The sequence below is a fragment of the Brachionichthys hirsutus genome, chromosome 8 (assembly GCF_040956055.1).
Source record: "Brachionichthys hirsutus isolate HB-005 chromosome 8, CSIRO-AGI_Bhir_v1, whole genome shotgun sequence".
Taxonomy (NCBI): Eukaryota; Metazoa; Chordata; class Actinopteri; order Lophiiformes; family Brachionichthyidae; genus Brachionichthys; species Brachionichthys hirsutus.
The window spans coordinates 13,439,960-13,448,317 of record NC_090904.1 but is presented as its reverse complement, the minus strand read 5'-3'; positions in this window follow the sequence as shown (position 1 = coordinate 13,448,317).

Below are 8,358 nucleotides of genomic sequence, written 5' to 3'. Positions count from 1 at the left end.
TGTGGCAGACAGTCAGCGAAGCGGACGGTGACAGGCGGGGAAATGAAAGCTTCAGGTAGCCGCTGAGATGAAACAGGAGATGTCTCGGTCAGATACATGGCGGCGCGCTAGGAGCAGAGCCTCTGAGCTCCCTGCAGGGACTGTCAGCAGAACTCGACATCAATTATGCGACGGACGCATTCCCACTAGGAGGCTGCAGCAGCCTAAGGTTAATAGAGCTGCACATAAACAGGGCTTTGGTTCATAATTTGATAAAGTTAAGTTGCATTTAGAAAACAGATTCTGTTTTGCGCTGCTGTCGCCTCACCTGCAGAGGACAAGGCTGTCACAAGCTCATCTCCGATGCGCATCCATTACCGCATGGGGACGATAATGGGAAGGAGCGGCTACAAGGGCAAAGACAAACACTAACACGATTACGGTGATGAGTGCCAACAGCTACTACTCTAAGCACCTGGGAGATGCAGAGCAAAAAGGCAATGCCTCACAATTAATCAGAACTCATAAAAAGGGGGGGGGGGGGGGGTTGGCAGGCTACAGTACATCACAACAACATTTAGTTTAAACAGTGTCAGCAAATGTAATTAACCAGAATTACAATTTTACATGTGAGAGACCTGATGCGGAGAATTCTGGCATCCATCTGCCTAATTGGGCTTTGAAATTTGTGAAGTGGCTCATTGTATTTCGTATTAAAGAGTCACAGGGGGTTCCCATCGTAATGATTTTTTTTTACTGCCATTAAAGAAAAATGTCCAATACAGTGCTTTTATTTATGTGACATTGTGAGATGTCTCAGGGTGAGGAATTTTAAATGGCTGCAGTTACGTTTGCAGCTCTGTGAGGCTGCACTCCGGAATAACGGGGCTTTGAGCTAAATGCCAATGTCGATAGCATGCATATGCCACACAGGCAAACAACAACAACAAAATGCTGGCATACTTTGCATGCACACACCGAGGTGTTGTTGTGGCACGCTAAAGGGTCACAGAAACCAGCGCTTTCATTTGATTGTGGCTTTGTTCCCCACTGATGAAAGACATGTAACGAAGGCGTAATGTGCTGTCAGTTTGTTCCACCTCTATGACACTGTGGGAGGTAGAAGCATTGCCCACACAGCCATCGTATGAATGGAGTACACCATGCAGGATCTGCCTGTGCTGAGGGGAGCAGCAGTCTCCTACACAGGGTGTAAATACAAACGCTTCCCATTAGCCACTGGCGTTTCACAGAATCATCTCACCTCAGCGGTGTTGCTTAGTGATCTGATGTATGAGTAATCATTCCAACTTGTGCTTTAAAGCAAGATATAACGACTGCTTCTTCCACAGAGACAGATGGCCGACACCCTCTGAGGGGAGGGTGAAGAAACCTTCATCTTTCTAAAACACATGGGTTTGATTTCTGTTCTACCCCCATTCACAGCTTTTTCTTTTGCATATCTTTTCTTCTTTCCATTGCAGTTGTTTTCCTCTCTCACCTACAAAGACTTCATATTAGAAGTGGAGAAGCTTTTTTCCCTCTCTCTCTCTCTCTCCTGAGGTTAGAGCAGCGCTGAGTTAACATGGCGGACGGCGTTCACACAGAAGACAACACACATCTTGTGGCGTTCCACCTCAGGCTGGAGCCTCAAGTCCCGCCGGCCTTCCACATGAGAGGACTTTGTCGATTTACGTATATGAATGACTGTGGAAACCTTGAGGAATATCTCTTGTAGTGGTTTTGGCTAATATGGAAGATTCAAACCCCCAATAAAAAAAAAAGATCTCTTCTTCATGGTTTGTGTTTTTTATTGGTTTCCCTGCAACACACGGTGGGGATGTTCTAGCTCTGTCTCACCATGGGAATAATATAACTAAAACAGATATATGGCTCTTATCTAACAGTAGCTTAAGGGTCCCTGTATTTCATCAAGGGTGGTGGTCCTGCACACACAGACATGTTGCATTATTGCATGATAAACCACCTGCTCTCAGCGCATGTACAGTGTGCTGTTCTGCTCCGGTGGCGGCCCATGCATCAGTGAACGGCGACTGAATTCAAGACAATATGGAGCTGATAACTGCTGTTAGCAAGGCATCAAATATCGAGACATTCTGGGAATGAGTGAGCAGAAGATGCGGTCTGCATGATCTCCTCCAAAGTGTACAAAACAGCAACACCCCCCCTCTCTACTTTGTGTTATAAACCCTTGGACTGGGTGGGATTTTGTTTTTCTACAAACGTAAAGTGGGCAAGGGGTTTGTGTTGATTAGCAGCAAGAGGATGGCTTAGCCGTGATGGAACAGCATCATTCTCAAACACATAGAATAGAATAGAATAGCACTTTATTGCCATTACACACGGTGATGCAACGAAATTAAACGTGCTAAACATCCCACCTGATTGAACAGAGACTGTGTCTACAGCATGCAACTTCAAACATAAAATATTTCATTACGCTCAATCATGCATCGGGGTGCACGGATGCGATGCACTATTGTTGCTGAGACAATAGTGGAATTTTGCATGATGGGAATTTGGGAGTACAGTTTATTGGAGTCCTGTGTTTTAAATTAATAAACTTTTAATAATTTGCAATCATCCTGAAAGTTAATACCTATACATAAATGTCGTATTAATATCTTTAAAACACAGCCTGATTTATAAAACCACGTGTCTCCTAGTGTGCCAAAAGGTCACAGTTGACCTCTGTAGGAGCAAAATGTGGAAGATGCATTGCATATAAAGGAACTTTTCTTACTTATACTGTTTTGTGTTCTAAATCTTATTGGCAGAACAGTTTTCATACATTGATCAGTTTCTTCGTTTTTAAGAGACAAACAGCTGTTGCTGTCCCACAAAGTCGTAAAGTCGTAAAGTTTCCCACCCACTCATTCTGTGTGAGAATCCAAAGATATCATCGATAGTAAAGCATTCGGCAACAGTTATGACCACTAGTAGGATCATTATCTACATCTGCAGAGAGTTATAAACATAACAACTATAATCTCCTACTTCATTATTAATTTCATCCTATGCAGCTGTTTTCAGGAGGGAAAATCACATCAGAATGAATGAATGGATTTGTTATACCTACTTATAACTGTATGAGTTAATACACATCACTTGCTAATAATCAATTGACAATACGACTTCCCTTAGGACTAGGAGTGTTTAAATGTTTGTATGTTTATTGACTTTTTTTTTTTTTTTTTTTACCAATAATACAAAAGCATATAGGGAAATCAGTTTAAACCTTACTTAATCACAGAAGCATTAAATCCTCATTTTATGGGCGTAATGAGGGGAATGCTGTGCTACGATCCTGCCTGCCTGGCTCCCACTACACCCTGGCTGTCTGCAGGGAACACTACCAGGAACACTGCCTTTATTATTGGGCGCTGAATGGGTTGGTGATATAATCAGGTGGGTGTCAGGAGTTGTAATCACTCAGGGAGATGTTAGGAGACAGTGACATATGATGGAGTCCTCACTTCAGGCGAGAGAGAGGAGAGAGTAAAAATAGACAGAGAGAGAGCGAGGGGGGGGGGGTCGACGAGTGTAACGTACCTCTGTAAATGTTCTATATCACTGTGGTTTTCTGTTTGTGTGGTTATTAAACATTCAGCACGTGAGTCATGTGATGGCCATTACTTCACTGAGTGGCCCAAAGGAGCTGATAAACATCACTTGGCCACCGCCTCAATAAATTATAACACCCAAATTGTTTTTAATCAACATCTCATTTTAGTTACGGTGTAATGAATTCATTATGATGCGTTGGGGAGAACGCTGAGGTCGTCAGTGTTGTTTCCATCTGCGGGGATCCGCCTTCGTTTCATCAGACAATGTAGAATCTGTCCCTACATGAAACCCACACTGTTATTTTGTGGGGACTTGGCTTGGGGGGGTGGCCGTTTGTGGACTCGTAGCTGGAGAGGTGCTAGTTCACTTCCTGGGCAGCACCAATGTGCCTTTGAGCAAGGGCACTGAACCCCAAAAACTGTCCCCAGGCCGCCGACGCAAAGCTGCCCTTCACTCCTCAAGCTCTCTCCACCTTTGCATGTGTATATGCGTGTGTGTGTGTGTGTGTGGTTTCCCCACTGGGTATTAATAAAGTCAAATAAATCTTTTAGGACCAATTTAAATTTTACCAAGATAGCATGAGCTAGTTCCTGAACTCTGAAGCTAATAACTTTCTTTATACTAAAATTAGAGCAACTGTTATCACTGAATAATAATGAAGGCCGTAAAGACCCAAGTACAACGGCATTATTAATGTGAGGATCTGAAACGGGCTCGCGTGCATTGAACACTCAAGGCTTTTAACAAGCCATGTTGTCATTATGGTTGTTAAATGTGGTAATAAATTTATATGCGTATCAAGGATTAAACCATTACTCTTAATGTCAGCAGGAACACACAAATGAATCATTTTACCCTTCAATAATGGGTGATGTGTCAACATGAGTAAGATCTGATGATGATGAGCAACTTTCCCTTAGTTGGAGTGAAAATCAATAAAAACAATTAATTAAGATAGTTATGCTTAAATACCACAAGTATAAAATATTGTTTTGACGTAAAGGACATATTGAACTACAATATTCCAAGGCGAAGGCATACTTTAAAGCACTCTGCTGCAGTGAAGTTGTGACCGGCCTGCCTGCTGTAACTTTACCTCTGTGACAGTTTCCTGAGAGTGATCGTTGTCAACATTCGACTCCAATGACAAAAGAGATCAACTTGCAGTCCGGTCACTGGTTTGGAGCTGCAGCAATTCAGGCTCTCTCCTAAGTCATGCTCTCAGTGGAAAGGAAGGATATACCCCACTTCCTATAACTCCACCCTGCCCCATGCTCTGCAGAGGAAAGAGGACGACATGAAATGCAGGGCTTAGAAACTCCCTCGGGGTTAAACCACGGGGTGGGAACGGCAGTTAGTGGCTTCAATATGATTGCCATCACTCTGTAAGCTAATAATAATGATAATAATGATAATAATATTACATAATACAGGGAATGTTATATATATGTCAAAGTGAGAATAAAAATTAAATACAAAATAATGAATACATTGGAAATAGCATACAAGTTTCTCAAAAAAGGAGAGAAATTCAAAGAGCTGCTGGGGAAACAATAGTGTGTGTGATCAATGCATACATTCTTAAACTGTTTCATTCCATTGGTATGATTAATTCCAGGCCACAGCATTTCCTCTTACAGACCATTAGTGTTGCACATGTTCCTTGTCATTCATTCCCAGGTGCCCGATGTGTCTGTCATTGCACTGAGGAAATTCTTAGGTGACTGCTGACATGCTCGATGTTGTATTTACAAATCACAGCGTCTCTTTTTAGCATGGAGGTGGACAATGGCGATGGACAAACAGTAGGAATGGCATGGCAGGAAGCGTTCTGAGGATGCCGGGAAATAGGAAGCACGAGCAGGAATAAACGCGGTCAAAATAGCCGGAGAGACATTTCCGTTCCGCTGTCTTAAGGTTCTCTGAGTGTTTCCTCTGCCAGCCTCGCAAAGACACAGAGAGACTCTCCAACAGACGAGCGGAGATTCCTGCACTGCTAGGAATGAGAAAACGTTTTTCTCATCGTGCTATTTCACTCATCTGAGCAACATGCAGTATGTCATCAGTGCTTGTGCTCTTCAGAGTGGACTCTTGAGCTGGTGCCATTAAGAATAAAATGTCTTGGGTTGCTATGCTAAATACATTATTTGACATGATTAATACCACCACTATTTCTAAGTAGCAGCCGGCTAGCTTACGACAACACAAAGTCTATAAACACTCGCCTAGCCTGAACAATTGAAAGTGTGTTTCTCTAGCAGCGCTTACTTCCTGTCAAGTTTATTTTACGTCTTTTTGAGAGGTAATGCAAAAGTAATTTTAGATCTAATATAAATTTAAACAAGGATGACTGTTCTTACAGTTCATGTTTGTATTGGGTTTCAAATAAATTATTTTACTACTTCTTCACATATCATGAGGTGAAACAAATCCACAATAAGTGAAATTAACTGCAGACCTATAGGATCAGACTTGAACTAATTAATACAGTGACTGCTTTTAATAACCTCACCACATCGATTACAATGCATAGGTTCCATTCAGTGCAGTAGGGGCATTTCCTGTTTCCTTTGACATCACCAAAAGATTACCAAACAGCTTTTGCTTCATGATCCAAGAAATAACTTTTAGGGCCCAAACAGCAGGGAAAACAGCGATACAGCAAGATTGGGGTAAGAACTCCACCCCTGTAGACAGGAAGTGCCGAGCACAAATCGTCTGTGAGTCTCTATACCCATCAGAAACAGGAAGAACAAAGTGCAAACCAACAACCACACCCCACATGCTAGGAAGATGGATGGTGATGTTGCAAGAACCTAAACTAGTAAGATCTGGTCTACGCTTTATGTAGCAGCGAGAAATTGGGTTTAAAATGATCTAATTCTAACCTGTTGTCTTTTTCTCTTCAAATTAACTGATTTCAGAAATAAATGACCACTCCTATCTTCAAGGAAGCGCTGAGCCATCAAACACAGAATGGCTGCATTTCAGAATATGTATTCATTGCATGGAGGGGATCACACCCCATGCAATTTTGGTTTAAGGTAAACACATCAATCATGTATTAAATAATTCAATAAATACCTCATGCTCAACAGATTCCATGCTTTACTACACAAAAAGTGATAAAAAGAGAGAGCGAGTGCGTGTGTGTGTGTGTGTGTGTCTTTTTCTGTGAATCTAGTCGACAGGCTTGGCCAGAATTTAGATGTGTCACAATGTAATGCAATAAAATATGAAGTTGAAACAAAAGTGTGTGCACCCCTGCACACACACACACACGTTGGGATCATATAGCAGGACAACAGTCTTGTCGAGTCTATATAAAGTCTAATTATATTGTGAGCAGTGGTGATAAATCACTAGAGTCTTAATCAAAGCAATACAACAGAGAGAGTCATCAATCACTTCCTACAGCACAACACAACATCAGCCTGTAGCGTCTCCTCGGCTTCTGGCTGACAGAACCGCTGCAGCCCTAACATGGGACATGTCAACGAGACACATTATCATTAGTGCAATCAACACCACTTTGGACATCCTGACAGAAAGCCATCAAAAGGCAAATGCATTGACGATACTGGGGCCATAAAGATAACAAGCCTACATTCCCACGTCAATGCATGTGAAGGATAAATAGTTTTCATGAGAGCTAGATGAGGAAAGACATGGTATGAGCAGCACCTCTGGAGTTTTGCTTCATAGCATCACATCATGGACAGCCTCCTTTAATAAAGCATTTAAAGTAATGGACTATTCATCTGTGGACTGTTCCATTTCTGCATGGAAGCGTGAACGATGAGAAGGATGGCAGAGAGCCGGGTCACCTTAAATGCACAGTGATGACATTCAGAATGTGCCCACTTAAGGTGGAGGAATGACAGATGGCATTTCAATGGAATCGATAAAAATGTGTCACCACTGGAAAATGTTCTGACTTCTAGTCCTCTCCTGCCCTACTTTAAATCTAGTGTGCATTCAACAACACCTCAGAATTACTGTGGTTCCCATGAGAACTGGTCCTCTTTAACAATATAATATCATTTGCAACTGTCTTCTGGGCTTCCAATTTCCATTTGAAAAAAAAGAAAGTATGAAAGAAATGTCATTTATTTTCCTGCCGTTTAACATGAGAAAACAGCCGAGGCGAAGTGAAAGTCAAAATAGACAGAACAAATAGAAGAGAGAGGGGCTGAGTGACGCGCTAGCCAGTCAGCTATGAAGGACATGGCCGCAGCAGTTATTTTTAGTTAGCAGTTTTTGGACGCTGTCATTCGGAACATCTCATTAAAAAGTAGAAAAAAATATCTTGCTGCATCAAACCATTCAAATCACTGAAACTCTCTCGCTCTCTCTCTCTCTGTCTCTGTCTCTTTCTCCCTCTCTCTCTCACACACATTAAATAAGACAGCGGTAGGCCATCAGTGGATTATCCTGATCTTTGGTGACCTCTGATAAAGATATCTACAGCTCATTTCCTTTAGCGTTTGCAGACAGATAGATTAATTACACCCACATGCCTTTGGGCCCGTCTCTTAAAATGCATAGAAGTCCATCCAAGGTTTATTAATCATTCTATAATGAGAGATTAAACACTAGGATTAATTATTCCAATGTGGAGACAGTATATTAGATACACGAGAGAGATGTCCTCAGTATTAAAGTCATTAAACTTAATAACAGGATCTTAGTTTTATGTCTTATTCACGCAAAGTGCCTCATGCAACAATCCACAATGAAAGGGTGGTCACAGCAATAAAATGTATTTTAATGCTGTGTTTTATATTTATC